The following is an 18,500-nucleotide window of genomic DNA, read 5'->3' on the forward strand; positions in this document are numbered from 1 at the left end:
CAAATAAACAAAATTTCATTTTGTTTCTACAATTTTTTTTTTTCAACAAACAGTGAACTACAAGTGCAACAAAAGCCACTAAAAAAAATTTCAAAGTCAAGCCAAGTGAGCCACAACAGTGTAAAAGTGCAAGCAAACCAAAACTATTTTTTTTTTTCAAGTTGCAACAAATAAAACGCGCAAGGATTCTCGTACAAACAAAACACAATAAGTAACAACAAAGTGCAATAAACAATTTTGAAAGGTAAGCCGTATGCTGTGACATTTTTTTTTCATATTTTTTTTGCTACAAGTGACTTAAAAAAATTGAGCAGCATTTATTTCAATTTTTTGCATTTTTTTTTAGCTAAGTCAAACAAAAGACTTAGGCAACAAACTTGACTTGCAGTCAGCCAATTGCTGCAAAATTATGCATAAATGTGTTATGTGAGTGTGCGTGTGCGTGTGTGTGTGTGTGTGTGTGTGTGTGTGAAGTCGACGCACTTTGACTTTGCACAACTTGCGACATTTTCAATTCATAGAAAAATAAAAAAAAAATGCAGGCAGAGGGATCAACCCAACATTTTGCTGTTGCAACTGGACACGCTCTCTCTTTCACACACACACACACTAACACACACTAATACAATGGCACATTTAATGCGCTTGTCTACTTTGTGTGTTTTTTCTTACTCTGCGCTTATTTTTATGTTATTAAAGCTTGCGCTTTATATTTCTCTGTTAAAGTCATTAACGCAATTAACCGTTATTACCCGGTCGCCAGCGTTGTCGTCGCCGTCGCCGTCGTCGTCGTCGTCGCTGGTCACCCAATTCATTAGCAAAGCATTTACTCACAGTGGCAGCAAAAAGCAACGGGCCAAGAGCATGAGAAACGCATTAAAAAAAAATTTCAAAAAAAAAAAGCGCACATAGAGTTTACCTCCCCCCACCCCCCAAACAGCACTACAGCCTTTTTTTATTTTCGGTCAGACTGGCGTCTGCCGTCTTTGCTCGTCTTTTTTATGACCAAAAAGAAATGTAAGAATTATTCTATATATAAATTCTATGCCCGGAAATAACGTAATCATGTTGCATAAAAAGCTCCCAACTTGTTCTTTTATAATCGAATCGTAAAAAAAAACACACACACACACACACACACATAAAACATGCGGCCAACACTAAAGACTTAGGCAACGAACTTGCTTTAGCAACGAATTAATTGTCGACTGCATGCAAATTTTCTTGCTCAAGCTGCACAAATTAGAAAAATTTCTCTGCGTGGCAGCGCGGCCAGAAATAAAAACCAAACTAAATAAATAAATACAACAAAAAACTGACCCAAATCTGCCAAGCGCTAAGAAAGTGCAACAACAACAACAAGAAGAAGCAGAAAAAACCAAATACTTAGAGTAACAGCAACTAAATGTTAAGCGCTAAAAGCTTGCCCCACTTTTCAATTGACTGCAACAACATTTGTTGCTATTGCTGTTGCTGTTGGCGGCGGCAATCAAGCTGCCAGTTTCGCAGCGGAAATTGATGAAATCGATTTTGATTAGATTAGAATAGGAAACAACAAATAACAAAATAAAGAAATAAATTACAAAAAAAAAAAAAACGCAAAGCCAAAGGCAAATGAAAGCCACAAAACGTGTGAATTGTCAGCTTAAGCAAACGTTAAAGCGATTTCTTATAGCAATAAATTATAGAGAGAGAGAGAACGGACTTTAGCAAAATGTTCACATGGCATATTTTTTTTTATATATTGTGGAAAAAAAAAACAAGCAAATGTGAGCTGAGTGCTTGGCAGTTAGTTTGCTAATTTTTGTGCAGTTTGCAAAGCTAAAAAGAAATTACAATTTAAATAAATAATGCAAGCTATAGAAGTTAGCTATACAGAATTTTTAATACTATATTTAATGCATAATAAATAAGCAAAATTGCTATAGAAATAAAATAATACAATTGCCTAAACAATAGCTAAAGCAGCTTCTTTTAATTTTATTTATGCCACACGTTTAGTAAATAGCTTACACATTTTTAAATATTTATATTTAATTTTTATAAAATTTGTTTGTAGCTTATAAACAATATTTAAGCACTTAGTGCTTTGTATAAACATTAAAAGAGCTTCAAGCTTCTTTTTTACATTGCTTACATAAATTTAAATTGTTTGCATTTTAGCAACATAATTATTTTAAATTTCGCACGCTGAGCTTAGTTTATATATTTTTAAAATATTTAATGCACAATTCTGTTGCAGCTGGCACTAAAAATAAAAAGTTGTAGCCATTGGCTAAACAATTTGAATGCCTAAGCAAACAACTGAAGCCAGACTTATGTTAATGACAACAACAACAACGAAAGCTACAAGAAGCAAAAGAAGAAGCAGAACATAAGCTGCTTGCTCATCCTGTCACTAGAAATTGTTTGTTCTTAGTTGTTGTTGGTTGTTGCTCTTTTTGGCCAACAAGCATTTGGTGTTGGGGCTTAAGCTTAGCGCTTAACTTGCCGCTTGCCGCTTGCCGCTTGGCTGCTTGTGCCACACAACGTTGTAACTGAATGCGCTGTGGCATAGTTTAAACTTGCTGGCTGACCCACTTTTCGTTTGGCACACGAACAAATTAAGCCAACGAAATCAGCACCTGTTGCGCCAAATAACAAATAGCGACAGTGATATGGCCAACAACAACAATGGCCATTGAGCAAATAGACAAAACCAAGCTTAACACTTACACTCAACACGGCAACGCCGCTGCCGCTGCCGCTGCTAAAACAAAACTGTTCCAATTCGTTAAATAATCCCAGAAGAATTTCACAAATGCCCAGCTCCAGCTTCAGCTTCAATCTTTTCGTTTTCTTTAGCGCTGTCCATATCTGTGCTATACAACGGTTAACCATTGTGCCCAGCACGCCCCACTGACCGCCGCTTGCCAAAAAGTAACTAAAAAAGAAATAAGAAATACACACATATAAAAAATCATAAAAACTAAAAGCATAGTAAACTTAATTTATGCGCCGCTTGGCTCATTATGCATTTGATTTAAGAGTTTTTTTTTGCTTTAACAAAAGATTCTCTATGGGCAACTGTCTCTCATAATTTACGTTCGTTTCCCATTTTTATATTTTATTCTTACTCATTTTATGAGCTGCACATTTCTTAAATAAGCTTTGCACTCAGTGTGAGAAGCTTTCCAAACAAATAAATAAATAATTATAGTTCAGCTCGCGACTTGTTTCCCAACATAGAATTTCATTTGAATTTACAAGCATCTTGTATTTTAATTGTTGGCAAAATTAATAATGAAGTAAAAAATAATTCAGCTGCAATTCGTTTGCATTTTCTGTATAAGTTTTATTTATTAATTCGAACAGACTTTTTCTAAGTTAAGCTCTTTTGCATTTAAATCTTAAATACTTTGAGTAAATATATTTCAGCTCGTTAAAAATTTAAAAATAACAAGCAACTGATTATGATTAAAGTCAAACTTTATAATTTTGTTCTAATTAGTTTTGTTTTCTTTTAAAATAAATGAGCTAAATTTTTGTTTGCATGTTTTGCATTTAAATTAAAATTATTGAGCAACAAATTTATGTTTTAATTTAAAAAAATGCTTATTTTGCTATTTTTGAAATATTTTTATGCACACACATTAAGCTAAAACATTTGCAGGAATTTGTTTTGATTTAAACTACATTTTTGTCTTTTGTTGTTAATTTTAATTTAATTGTTTTAGTTAGCTCTGCCAAATATTTTGATTCATTATTATTTGTATAGTTTCCAAAATGTATTTTCACTTTGTTTGCATTTGTTTATAAATTCTTTGTTATTTGTATTCAAGTTGATGCACTTGAAATTGATTAAAATTGATTGAATGCCCGTCAGTTGTGCCAAGTTGTTGCTCATAAACAACTTGAGAGTGACTTGCCCTTGTCTCCAGTGACTATATCCATGTCCACTCGACTCGACTCGTGTGTGTGTGTGTGTGTGTGTGTGTGTGTGTGTGTTAAGCATGCTTTGCTGGGTGTGAAAGTGTTCTCAATTCAAAGTCTGCTGAAATTTCAACATGAAAAATGATATCACTGAGTCACTTGAGCTGTCCAAAAAGCAGCAAAGCACACATACATATGTGTGTATGTGTGTGTGTTAAGAACTTTTATTAGACGTAAGCAGGCATATGCAAATGTTTTTTGTGGGGCAGCTGCTGCAGTCGAGCGTTGCAGCTGTAAACTAAATGAAATGCAAGAGGCTGCATGCCAAGCCACGTTTGTGCCTTAAGTCTTTCGCTAGCAAATAGCGGTCAAGTAATCAAATAGAAAGCAAACATTTATGATTATTATACACACATGCATGTGTATGTGTGTGTGTGTGTGTGTGTCGCCAAGCTGTCATGTTTGCTCTATAGACTTGAGTGCTCGCTTTTAATTGTTTATGTTGTTATGCAGCTGCAGTTGTTAGTTTAATTATTCAGCAGTTTTACGCTGCTATGCAAAATACACACACACACACACACATACATAAGCAATGAAGCGACCACATGCTGCGCCACAATTTCTTTTTGCACTTTCCACTCGCTGCGCTGCGCTCGCTCGCTCACTCGATTGAATGATGATGACTCTTTGGTCACAGCTGTGGCCGTGGCCAAGCCGCCCAGCTAACATGTACATGTGGGCGTGGCATTTGCTTTTCCATGCTATCAATAGCTATGCGGGCCAGCCAGTTACCGTTACGCAGCAACTTTTCACAGCAAGAGAGAGAGAGAGCGCAACTGAGAGAATCGCTAGAACATGTTGATAAACCAGAATGAAACAGCAGCCAACGGCATTATGAACTTAATGATGATGACAATGTTGCTGCTGCTGCTGCTGCTGCTGTAGCTGCTGCTGTTGCTGTTACAACAACAACTGTTATGCATTCGAAAAATCGGCGGCCAGCTGCGCGTAGAAATTCCCCAAATCGTTTGAACTTGTCTTAAATTAAAAGATGAAACGCGCACAACGCAAATGAAAAACTTGTTTGCTGCATTTGCTCGCTCTCGCTCTCTCTCTCGCTCTTTTAAGCTTGATTGTTATTATGATCCAAGCTTGTTGTCTAACTAATAATTAAGGCGCCATTGTCTGCACACACACACACACACACAAAGAAATATAAAAACAAAAAAGAAATAATAAGTAGCTGAAAGTGGCCAGCGATCAATGTTATAGATTAATGAAGATCCCAAATGCATTGCAGCAGCTTCAGCAGCAGCAGCAGCAGCAGCAGCGACTCTCTCACAGTTTGCTTGAGTCTCAGTTTATCTGGCATCTAACTAAGTGTAGCTTTCAAGCAATTTTCTTAGTCTGTTTTGTACTGTGAGAAAAGCTGCAACGTTTTGCTTTATTTTTATTTTTATTCTTAGGCTAGGGTTAGGCTTAAATGCATAGAAATTTATATAGCTGCAGCTATAGCAAAACAATTTTATTCATTTCATTGGCAACAGAGTTTCAAAAATGTGAAATCTTTGCTGCCTATAATAAGCAACTAACTATAAGACTTTATTCTAAGTTGCTTTCTATGTTAAGCATTTTTAATTTATTGAATTTACTATTTTAATTGCTGCTTAAATTTCTAATATAAATTCACAATATAAAATTAGTTAATTGAATATTTTACTTTGAGCTTGCTATTTATTATTTGTATTTGCAAATTTATTAACTGAAATAAATTCAAAATTACAAATTTTATGCATTTAAAATTTATCATTGATAGTTTATAATTTATAACTACAAACTTTAAGCGCTCTCTCTCTCTCTCTCTCTCTCTCTCTCTCTACTTCACTCGCTCTCTAGCAAATGAAATTTATTAACTTTGCTTGTTTTGTTGCATTGATTTGATTGCAGTTAACGCTCTTGAACGCCTTGAACGCTCCTCAAGCTGCTGCCCCCAACGCTCGAGTTAAAGAGGTAAGTGCCATGGCCATAGCCATAAACACAATTCAGTTGCAGTACATAGCCATAATTTGCTGGACTTTGAAGCTTTGTCAGGCAGGTGTTGAGACCAAAGCAACGTGCAACTTGTGCTTAAGGGCAGTCAAGCTGGACAGGGCTGGGGGGGGGGGGGGGGCAACAATCATCTAATCGGCCCGCTAAGGCCTGCGCCTATTTATAAAGCCGCAAACTGTCGCAACGCAATCACTTGGCAATTAGTCACTCAAACTGACTGACTGGCTGACTGACTGACTCGACTCTCTGACTGTCTCGACTTCACAATTAGCTGCTTGCAACTTGAGCTTGAGCTTGAGCTTGAGCTTGGAGTGTGTGCAACTAATTGAAGCTTTGGCCTGACTTTGGCGGCAAGCGTTGGCGGCAATGACATTGAGTAATGCGAGCAACATTTTCTAGCTGCAACAACAACAACAACAACAGCAACAACAACTGACCGCAACTGCTTTTGTTGCTTTGGCTGCGCTTTTGATTTGTTTGAAGATGCGCAGCTGTTGATGCTGCTGCTGCTGCAACTGCAATTAAGCTGCTGCTGTGTTGCTGTTGCTGTTGCTGCTGACAAAACCAAAATGAATTGCTGCTTTCAAAATAGAAGTGAGCAGCAGCAACGCCCCGAAAAGTTCAGCAGCATTGCAAGTTCAAGGCGCGTCATGGGCAAGCTACACTAATTTATTATCTGATCTCTGTCAGCAGCACAAGATCTGTCGCTCTCTCTCTCACACACACACACACACGCTATCTCACTCGTTGTGTTGGCGCAGTCATTGCAATTAATATTGTTGTCTATTTCGAACAACGCCTATTTGATTATTCTGCTGTTATTTTTGTTGGCCAACCTCAAAAAAATCAAAAGACTTAGGCCACGAACTTGTTGCACTAATTAAGTTACAACAGCAAGAATTTTTACAAAAATAGTAACAAGCGTAGCTTAAGCTTAGAAAGCAAATAAACGTAATAAAAATATAAACAAAATTAATAACAAATGAAAAAATTAATTCAAACTAAACCTAACATATAAAAATAAATATTTCATTTATTTAAAGCGTCAAATTCTTTAATATATAAAAGTTTCCAATTATGTAGAACTTCGTGTCTTTCTCTCTCTTTATCTTTATCTTTATCTTTATCTCTTTCTCGCACTGCAATATTTTTTTCTAGCTTTGCAGTCGCTTGTTGCTGATTTATGAGCTTGCGCCAATTGATTGGAAAGTCAGACACATTTTATAGCAATTAGCTATAAAGATAAAATATTTTATATTTCATGCTATAAATTGTTGCACAATTCTTCTTCGCTTGACATTTAATTTCGCTTTATTTTATATGGCTTTATGCTTGGCCTTTAACCCAAGCGCAACAGGCAACTTGTTCTTGCCCCAAAGCGTTTATTGATTCAGCTTGCCAATTATAGTGCAAATAAATTCCAAATTGCGTGCGGCATTGTTGTTGTTGTTGTTGCTGTTGTCATTGCCCATGGCCATTCACATACATTTTTCGTACTTTATGGTCAATTTCGCAGTTTGCGCTACAAGCCACAGCAAATGGCCAACAACAACAACAACAACAACGACCAAGAGCTCTAACGGATACGTTAACGTGCCCGCAAGTTCTCGCTGTTGTTCTTTTGGGGGCAGCTGCTAACAATGCGTGCTTTTGTCTCAGCTACAAATTGTCACACGAATCTTTTACTGCTGCCCCTTTTTTTTTTGTTAATACGTGTTGTTGTTTTTTTTTCTGCACTCTTTGCTAATGGCTGCAGCACGAGTTGGAGCAGCTGTCATAGTTATTGCCATTTTAATTTGTTGTGTACTTTTTATTTTTAACGCACGCAGTGCTTATTTTAACTTTAAATGTTTCAAGAGAGCGTTTTACACAAAAAATAAATATTAGTTTGAAATGCTGAAAATATAAATAGTTAAAGCTTAGCTGCGTTTATTACAAACAACAAAATCAAAAGTTAGTTAAACTACAAAACGTTTTATTCAATTGCATTTAATATAATTTACAATACGTAAAACTTCTGCAGCAATTATCAGAAAATTATGCTAGCAACTGTTAACGTTAACATAGCGCTTAACATGCAACTGTTAAGCAATTAGCAGTGCTCTGTTATGCAAGTGCGTAAGTTGGCAAATAGCAAATGGAAAATAAAATGTCTTAAGCTTGACTAGAAAATTGCGTATAGCGTTAAACAAAAGCCTGTCAACACACACACACACACACACACACACACACACACACACATACTAAGCAAGAGAGCGCATGAAAGAAAGAAAAAAAAATGTGATGACAGACATTTGGTCTGATTGACTGATGGGCATTAAGTAGCTAAAATTGCATAACAAGAGTTAGACAAAGAGCGAGCTAGGCAAGCGCTAGAGCGAGACAGCTGCTAGCAGTGCAGTTTAGCGGCATTGTCTTGTAACTTGGTCAACAGCAACAGTTTGTGAACTTTTGTGCTTTTCTATGCGCTTCACTTCACTTCAAGTCGAGTTGAGTTGAGTTCGCTTTGCTTTGCTTTGTTTTTGGCCATTTGGCTTTGGCATTGATGGCTGAGCGTCTGATGTTTAATGCTAATCCCAATGTCTGTCAGTCAGTTGTCGCCGCTGTCCTTAAAGGAGCCTCCAAACAGGCCAAAGCCAAAGCGTGCAGTCGTCGCAGACGAAGATAAAGTTGGCATTGTTGGCAGCTTGGCAGCCAGCACATCAGACTAACTGGCAAACAGTTCCATAAACTGAGCTAGCAAATGGCTACCGTTTGTTGTTGCTTTTGCTGGCTGCTGCTTAATTAAGCGCGGCCCAGGCACAGGCCCAACACCAAGCCAAACAGTTGGCCAGAAAAAAAAGAAACAAAAAACTTGCGCTTAATTCAAATAATTTGAACGCTATAAAAAGCGTAAGAAAAGCAAGTTTTGAGCAGCACAATTCTTCTTCTTCTTCTTCTTATGTCATAACTTGGCTAAAACTAAAGCAATTTTCATTTAGTTTGCTAATCTGAGCATGCAAAGTAGAAGTTTTTAACAATTTTTTGAAATTTAATAAACTCAAAAAATAGAGAATTTTTGCTTAACTATTTTATTACAACAGCAAGCAAGTTTAATTTATAAAAAACTTAAGTTGTAAAAATGTAATTTGCTTAAAAAAAAACTCTTTTCATACTAACCAAATTGCGTCAGTAATAAAAGTTAATATAAGACACATAAAAATTGTATAATAAATAAATAAAAGTTGCTAGAAGAAATAAATAGCGAATTTTACACGCACGCATGTGCGGCTATATGTGTGTGTGTGTGTGTATCTGTGTGTGTGTGTGAGTAGCTGATTAGACAAGTTTATGACTTAAGTTTGGCTTTAAGTGCGCAAGCTGCAAGTTGCAAGCTGAAGCTGCAAAGCGAATTTTAATGTTGCCGTTAAGCTGAGCATAGCATAGAAGAAAATATATATGCGCTATATGCGCTGGATATATATAATTTACGATACGCTGCTGTGCTGACAAAATGAAGTTGTTAGGCATAGCAAACCGTTAGAGCAAGAGGGGGAGAGAGAGAGAGAGGGAGAGCGCGGCTTTCCATTTGGCCGCAAGCAAATAAAATAGAAGGGGAAAATAAAACTGAAAATTTTGTTGGCCATTAAGCGCATTAGCTATGGCTGCAGTTATTAGGACTACGAGAAAGTTCTTGCTCGCTTGCTCGCTCTTTCGTTCGTTTGCTCTCTCGCTCTCGCCAGCAGGCATCCATCAATTGAATTCTAAATCGTTGCGATAACAAGCAATGAAGTTAACCAAATTTAGCAATTTAACCATAAATGCAAGACGAAATTGGCTGCCGCATGCTGTTGCAAGTTGCAAGTTGCCGGTGGCAGCAGCAGCAGCAGCAGCCGCAGCCATTGCCTTGATGGGCTGCCTTGACTGGCAGTTAAGGCCTCATTAAAAACGCCCCAAATGCAACGCCACATGCCACATGCCACATGCCACATGCCGCCGCCGCCGTGTGGCACCCACTTCATTATTGTCCAAAATGCGTCTCATAAAATATGAAAAATAATTGCAATTATTGTGATTGCTTGCAACAAAAAGCAAACACAAAAGCAAAAGCAAAAGCTTGCCGCAGCAGCAAATAGTTGAGGCTGCCCACGCGGCATACAGCGCTGGTTGCCACAAGTTGTGGCAGCTTTGTTTTTGTGTTGCGCATGTATTTGCATTTATCATTGCTGGCCACGACGTTGCACGTTGCACACGTTGCATTGGTTTAGTTTGTTTGTCAGACTCATTTGAATGCAGTTGCTATTTATGTTTTATGCTAAGGCGCTGCGCCCCCAGAGATAACACGCAACAGCACACTGTGCAACTGTGTGGCAAGCAGCAGCAGCAGCAGCAGCAGCCGTAGCTGCAACAGCCCGTTAAGGCAATGCCAAACGAGCCTGCAACTGCAACAGCAGCGCGACTGTTGGCTATGCCAGTTAGCATTGTTACGCTTTTTGTTTGTCTACCCATCCCCAGCCCCAGCCCCAGCCCTCCTCTCTCTCTCTCTCTCTCTGCCACTCACTCAATGTCCATTTAAGCTGCACTTACTGCTCGTCATATATGCAAATGCCTTGGCTTGTTGCATGCCACAAGCATCAATGGCAACTGTCGTTGCAGCTGCTTATTGAGTGATTTGCCTGTTCATAAATCAACAGCGCGCACTGTATTAAGTTAACAGAACAGCCCCGCCCCGCCCACCACAGTCACAACGCCCACAACTGCAGCAGCAGCAGCACAACAAGAAAAAAGGCGCAGCTTGTTTTTCTTTTTTTTTTTTTTTGGGGTTTCATGTTAATTGAATTGCTACTTGCAACATGTTAATTAAGCCAAACATGTTGCTGAGCTGCGCACTGAGCGCTGCTAATGAGCTGCAAATGCTTGCGCACAGTGGTGCAAGCTTTAAGCAAACATGTTGAAATGGAAAACAAAATAAACAAAAAGTATACAAAAAACTATTTGAAATTTATATTGTCTAAATAGTTAATTTAGCATATGAGATATAAATGTTTGCTTGCAAAATAATAAAATAAAAATAAAAAATATATAAAAATGTACAAAAAATTAACGAAAACATTTATTTGCGCATTTTTAAGCAATTAAATTAAGTGCGCTAGGAAATAGCAAAAAAATGAATGCAACAAACTTAAAGTAAACACAAAATAATTTATAAAGAAAACAATATAAAAAAAGCAATGTAAGCTATAAACTAAATAATTATGCATATAAAATATATACATTTTTTTATTTTAATTGTAACTTGGAACTAATTCAATATTACAATTATGTAGCCAGAGTAACTGAGGCATTCAGGCTAAAATATATAAAATATAAATCAATAAAATATAATAAAATGTTCAAGCTATGTCATGTCAGTTGAACTGAAAAGCAAGAAGAAAAATATATTAATATGCAATAAAATAATATGCAGCAAATGTAAAACAAATATTTTGAAGCCTGTGAGCCACTGTGCGCAGCCAAAAAAGGGAAAACTGAAATTCGCGATTATTGTTGCATTATTTGCATAGAAAGCAACAACAACAACAAGTGTGTGTATGTGTGTGTGTGTGTGTGCGTCTGTCTGTGTGTGTGGCAAGCAGCAATCATTAGTTAGGCTGTCGCTGATGTTGCATGTGGCATGTGGCAAGTTTGCGCGCATGTCACTAACGATCGATAGAAGATTCAATGTCAGGGCTGCAGCATTGACATTTGCATCGTTAGTGGCAGCTACAGTGGTACGTTGTTGTTGCTTCATTAGACAAAAATAAAAAGCTGCCTGGCTGGCTAATAAGGCAGGCGCAAGTCAATCAGTTGCAACAACAACTGCAAACAGTTTTGTAGTTAGCCAAATGCCGTTTTGTGTGTGTTGTGTTGCTTGCCACAAGTTGTTGCTGCCACAAACCGGTCAAAATTAACCTACTTAAGTCCGTATGCGCTGCTATGCCAGCTGCCTGTCGCCTTTCCCCCAAAAAAAAAACAAAAATAAAAAAAACACAAGAAACAGAGCAAGCAACACAAATCTTCGCTACGTGCCACAGCGAAGAGACAACTGTTGCTGCAGCCTCAAGATTTCACCTTCAGTATATCGCCGCGTCATATTCTAATTTTTCTCCTAAGTCTTAAGCGCTTTTTTCACTGGAAACCAAAATGTCAAATGTCATACGCAAGATAAATGGCCGCAGCTATTGTTTAGGCCAGCCACGCCCACACGCACGCCCAGTTTTGTTGGTCAAAATATTTCCCTTTCTTTCGGGCTGCCAAACAATTGAACAATGCACTGTTGACTGCACTGAGAAAAAAATTTAAGCGCAATGGCAGAAACTTTGCTGCCAAAATAGGCATTGACTAAAAATTATTTGCATAAAATATATAAAATTTATTAGTTTAATTTTAACAGAGAATTAATTGTATAGAACAATTTTGTAGCCAGAGCAGCTCAGGCCTTCAGTGTAAATATATATAAAATAATATATCAAAGTGTTTAATAAATTGTATTAAAAAATTTAAACAAATAAATATAAAGCAAAAATAAAAGCAACAACAAAATCAAACATTGCTTACATATTAATTAAATATAATATAATGTCTGGCATAATAATTTGTTAAGCAATTAATTAAGCAATAATTATAATTTGAGCACTAGCGATTGCTATAAAATATTGTTTAGATTTTTGCAGGCTTATGGATGAAGATCTAATTAGAAAGTTGAAAAAATCTAATTTGGTTCTTGCTTTATGCTGTTACTTAAATGTTTAAGAATCTGCACAAAGATTTCATTGGCAAATTTCCACCTTAAATTTATCATAAAAAAAAAAAACTTTGAAGCGCATTTTCTACGTTTTAATTTTTAACATTTTCACTGAATTTGCTAATTTATGTCTCAACATATATTTTGCCTTATATAATTTGAATAGCATTTTTACTATTTAATTATTAATTATTATTATTTTGTTATTACTAGTTGCTAAATAATTTTCCCAAGCAATTTATAGACTAGAATGTTGTTGCTTTTCTAAGTTATCTTAAGACTGCGCCGCAAGTTGTCATAAATACGCGCGAGCAGCGCCAAGTGGCAGAGGTTGCAAGTCTGTTGCAGCTTGTGGCATATCAAATCGCAGACGCAGACGCAGACGCAGATACAGACTGAAGTACATAACCTTATATGTAGCAAGCGGCGGCGATCGCATTTCTAGGCGTAGTATAATGGCAAAACGAAAGAAAAAAATATATATGCAACGCTCTACATGCCACACAATGCTGTCAAGTGTTGTTGTTGTTGATGTTGCTGTTGTCTGTTAGATTTCCCTATGCGTTGCCTGATGGGAAGCTTGAGGTTAACCGCAAATTGAAAAAAGCGCAAGAAGAAAATCAATTGCAAAATGATAGCAACAAACAGAGCGAGCGAGCGAGCAAGTGAGTGAGTGAGTGAGCTGGCAATAGCTTTGCAGCTGTGGCAAGGTTAATTGATTATCATGACGTTGTGTCCACCACGGCGGCGGCCATGCCACAGTGTGGCGCAAATGAAGGCTAAAGCTGTTGCTGTTGCCGTTGCAGCTACGGCCAATGACAAGCGTCACGAGATCAAAGCAGCAGCAGCAGCAGTAGAGAAAAAAATACCAAATTAGAAGTTAGCAATGCGCCGAGCTTGCAACAGTTGCTGCTGCGGCTGCGGCTGCTGCTGCTGCTGCTGCTGCTCTTGTTGCAGTCTAACAAGATTTTTGTGTTCCATTTTGACCTGATGCGAAAAGTAGCAGCAACCAGCAACAGGCAGCAGCAATGCAAACCCAATTCTGGACGTGACTGCAGCCAAGTTGCAACTTGTGTCTGTGTGTGTGTGAGTCCAAAATAAAATAAGAAACAGGCCGGCTAGCAAAATCAAGTGATTACTGTCTGGCATCACGAGTAATGAAACGTGACTCAAATCGCAGTTAAACACACCAGCAACACACACACACGCAGAGGCATGCAACAGCAGCAGCAGCCGCTGAGCCAAAACCCAAAACCCAATTCCAATGCCAATACCAAACGAGCTGCAAACAGCAATTAGAACAGTTCAAACAACAACTGCAACAAGCCAAAGCAACACACACACACACACACACACATATGTACGTATATGTGTGAGCAAGACAGCAACATCATCAATGTCGTTGCATGTCAGCCATTTGGATAATGGTGATCATTTTGCTTTTGCTGCATTTGCCGAGTGTCGAGTTGTTGCTGTTGCTGTTGCTCCTGCAACACAACAGGATGTGCAACAGGCCAAAAGTACAACAGCAACAAGACAAGCAACAGCCACAGCAACAAGCACAACAACAACATCAAGTGCTTGTAGTTGCACCTAAGGGCCGCCGCCGCTGCTGTTGCTGTTGCTGTTGCAAGCTTAACAAGGGCAGACAGACAACCAACAACAGCAGCAGCAAGCAACAACAATTGCTGCTGCAGCCAGACTAAACTTTGGCCCAGCACTAGCAACGAAGCAGTTCAATTATTTATGTGCATTGATATAAATCAAAAATATAAATAAAAGTGGCAACAATAACTTGAAAAATATATAAAAAATAAAATTAAAAAAAAGACTCATAAAATATCTTCAGAAAATAAATAGAAAACATAAAAATAAAAATAAATAGTTAATTGTTATAAAAAAAAAGTACAACAAACTGTTTGTTAAGCTTTAAAGATAAAAATTGAATAGAAAAATATATAAAAAATATAAATATATATTTATAACTATTACAAAAAAATACACATAATATTAAAAATACAAATGTATTAATATTATTTTTAAAACTAACTAACTTGGCTAACAAAACTAAATTATTTTTAATATTTATTTTAAAATTCATAATTTTCTGTGCTTAATTTTTATACTTAATATTTAATTTACCAATAGTTGATGAAAGTTTAGAATTTAATTTCAACTGAAATACAAAAATTTCTGATCAAAGCAAACAAAACAAAAAAAATCAGCATAAATTCTTTGGGATGCGGCATGTGGCATGTGGCACATGTGGCAAGGAATTTTGCACCAGTTAGAAGTCCTCGCTAGTCTATGCAAATGTGTTCAAGGCGTAGTAATTCAACGAAAGCTTTTGGGGCAACGTTTTGGGCGTTTGCACATGAATTTTCTAAGCAAAAATTTGCATTTGGCTTACGAGAGGAACGTGAACCCGTTAGAACTAAGAACAGGCCGAAACGGCCGAGCAAACTATGCAAATTTGTTAGCTGCTGGACACATGTGTGTGTGTGTGTGTGTGTGTGTATATGTTGCTAGCGTTATGCTCTGTTTACAGCTGCAACACATGACACTGGCAACACCAGCAGGCAAAGATAACATCAGTCACACACACACACACACATAGCTGACTGTGTGTGTGTGTGTGTTAGGGACACTTGAGCCTGTTTGCCTGGTGTTTAAAATATTTGACATTTGTGCCTTGGCCCTGCTCTGCCGCCCACTTTGGCCAGCCAGCAACTGTTGCTGCTCGGCTAACGACAACAATGGTCTGCTGCTTGCCACAAACTGCGGCAAATATAATTCATGGCATTAAAACACAAAGCAGAGGCCTCAAAATGGAAAATTGCCATGCATAACAATTTTTTGTTTCTTCTTCTTCGCCAGCCAGCCAGCGGGCAACACAACAAAAAATACAAGGCAACAATTTATGCGCAGCGAACGCAATTCGGTTACAGATTTTGAGATTCTCTCGCTTGGGTATTATAGTTTTCTATGAATTCATAGTGTACAGTTATAAAGCGCGGCTGGCTGAAAATTATTGTGAAAAAAAAGCAGCGCTGCGGAATTTTTATTTGTCATGTTTGATTAAAGATTAGACGCTTAAGCATAACATCTAAGATAAGTTAGTTGGGCTAAGCTATAAAAAAAATAACTACATGAAAAAGTTTAGTGCTGCACATAAGCTTTGCATAATTATTTTAGACTTGCAAAAATAGCATTAAAAAATGCGTAAATAATTGAATTAATTAATAATTTAGACAGCATTAGAACTTATAAGCTTTTAGCTATAAGTTCGATAGCAGTTAAAATTGAGTTTTAATAAAAAAAATTAATTATTAAAATTAATTTGCTTAGCAACAAAGTTCAATACAGAAAAATATTAAAAAAGAAAATAAAAAAAAAATATTGCAATATTTCATATAAATCACTTTTTAAACTTTACAAAGTAAAGTAGAATTCAATAAACAAGAAATAAATTAAATATTAAGAGAAACTATTAAAAACATTTAGTATTTACTTCTACTTTATTTTAATGTTTTCTTCATTTTTGCAATACACACATATTTTGAAAAAAAAAAAAATGCAGTAAGCAAGAAATTGCTTTGAATTGTGTTTAAATTTATTATAAATTAAATATTAATAATAATAACATATATTTAAAAAGTATTAATTTTTGAGAAACTTTTAAATCATTTAGTTTTTAATTTTACTTTTTTCTACTGTTGTCTTTAATTTTGCTCTTGCTTGTTTTTGTATTTGAATTTCATTTTATGCCATATTTATTTTTTTATATTTCAGTGCAAAAGTATTAAATTTAAGTAACTATTCAAACATTTAGTATTTAATTTGCTTGTTTTTTATTTGCATTTTGTTTTATATATTTTATTTATTATAAATTAAATATAAATAATAATAACAAGTAATAAAAGTGTTAAGTTATTTACATATTATTTATTTAAGTATTTAATTTTACTTCATTTCTGCTCTTGCTTGTTTTTGTATTTGAATTTTATTTTATATATTTTTTTATAACGCAGCTTGTCAGTCGCGTCGCTGCTGCGTTTGCTTTTGCGTTTTAGCGCTCGCTGCTTGTCAGCTTTAGTTAATGCTATTAGTTTGTTTTTTCTTGTGCTTTGCCTAGTTAATGTTGAGATCAATTAACTTTCACTAGAGCGCGCTTTGGCATATTCTATGCTTAGCTAAGCACATGGCGTTTTAGCTTTAAACTTTAGCCTCGAGCCCAGGCCAGGCAGCAGCAGGCCATGTGCTCTCTTATCTCAAAGCTGTGGGTCTGCAGCACGTTCAACTAACTCCCCCCAACCGCTACCAGCCCCCACTCTTGGCCTTACGCTGGGTACGTGTCGTGTGTCATTAAGTAACGGTAATTTACCACGACACCGCAGCGATACGCCGCATGTTACAGTTTGCCGTTTGCTCTTATTTCGTAGTTTTTTTTACCTTCTTCTGCTTTTGCTTCTTCTTCTTGCTGCTTGTTGCTTCTTGCACGGCTTAGGCTGCGGGTTAAGCCTTAATTTCATGCTCATGGCCTTTATTACGCCAATTTGGCAAATGTTGCCGCTGCTGCTGTTGCATTTTGATGAGCTTATTAAGCAACGCGGCATACAAAAGACTTAAGCGACAAACTTGCCGCAAACTCTTTGTTTTCTTTTTGCTTAAGAATTTATATGTGCAAACTGTCCTCACATAGCGCTGCATAAATATTAAAATATAATTTCTAAAACATTTCTTGTTTGTTTTGCTTTTACTTTCAGTTTAACACAAGCAAAAAAGCCAGCGAAAGTGCCCAACAAAATTGAAGCAAAAAATAAGGTAAATATAACAAAAGTTAATATAAAAATATAATCATATAAATAAAATATGCATAAAAAAAAAAAGATTATATATATAACACTAAGAAATAAGGCAAAGGATGCAAAGGGCAAATACTTATAAAATAAAATAAATTTTGCAGCGCATAAAAATAAAATAAAATAAAATTTAAATTGCTAAAAAATTATGATGCTGCAACTAAAATTGTTAGAAATTCGATTGAAGTCAATAATCAAATTGTTATATTTAAGTTGTTTTGTTTATAAACTACAACTAACTAAAATATGCTAAAGTAAAATAAAATTATATTTTATATAAAGCCACATTACAGTTTTAAGCTTGCAAGAATGCAAATATAAAATTATATTTTCTTTTGAGCTTTAACTATAGCTCGATTCACACTAACAACAGCAAGAAGAAGAAGCAGCAGCAGCAGCAGCAGCAGAACAAGCGCAACTGGTAGCAGCAACAACTATGCAAATCTTTTGTTGAGATTGCAGAGTTTTTTGTTAGCGCTGCATATTGGCCATTAGTGGCGACACGACTTGTTGCCACAGTCGCTGCCGCTGTTGCTGCCGCTGATTCTTTTGCTTTGGCTTCGCTTTCACCGAAATCATTTTATTTATTGAATTCTGTGCATGTCGAGCACGTTTGCACGAAAACGCGCTGCGGACAAATTGTACAAGCGGACGGACGTGGTGGCAGCCATGCCGCTGAGACAGTTGCAACAAGCAGCTATCGCATGTGTTAGAAAAAACGTTGCAATTGTCAAAGGCCCAAACACAAACAAGGCAGCTGCACAACAAGCTAAAGTGCTAAATAAAACGAAACTAGAGTGTAAGCGAAACAGAGAGCGGGGGGTGGGGACTTAAACATATGACAATGCAGCACATGTTGGCATGCCAATGAATTTTTTTCTTTTTATTTTCGCCACGATTCTGCCCAAAGTATT

At 36.6% G+C, this 18,500-nt stretch overlaps 1 protein-coding gene across 1 annotated transcript in view; it reads left to right on the top strand.

Annotated features, from left to right (window-relative positions):
* Positions 1 to 215: 215 nt before the first annotated feature.
* Positions 216 to 18,500, top strand: part of LOC108605953 — a 35,001-nt gene continuing 16,716 nt past the window's right edge. Inside the window, exons 1-3 of the mRNA XM_017995773.1 lie at positions 216 to 244; positions 5,860 to 5,922; positions 17,491 to 17,548. The gene's annotated coding sequence lies outside the window, so the exon portion shown is untranslated. The remainder of the gene's footprint in view (positions 245 to 5,859; positions 5,923 to 17,490; positions 17,549 to 18,500) is intronic.

The sequence above is a fragment of the Drosophila busckii genome, chromosome X (assembly GCF_011750605.1).
Source record: "Drosophila busckii strain San Diego stock center, stock number 13000-0081.31 chromosome X, ASM1175060v1, whole genome shotgun sequence".
NCBI classification, from domain to species: Eukaryota; Metazoa; Arthropoda; class Insecta; order Diptera; family Drosophilidae; genus Drosophila; species Drosophila busckii.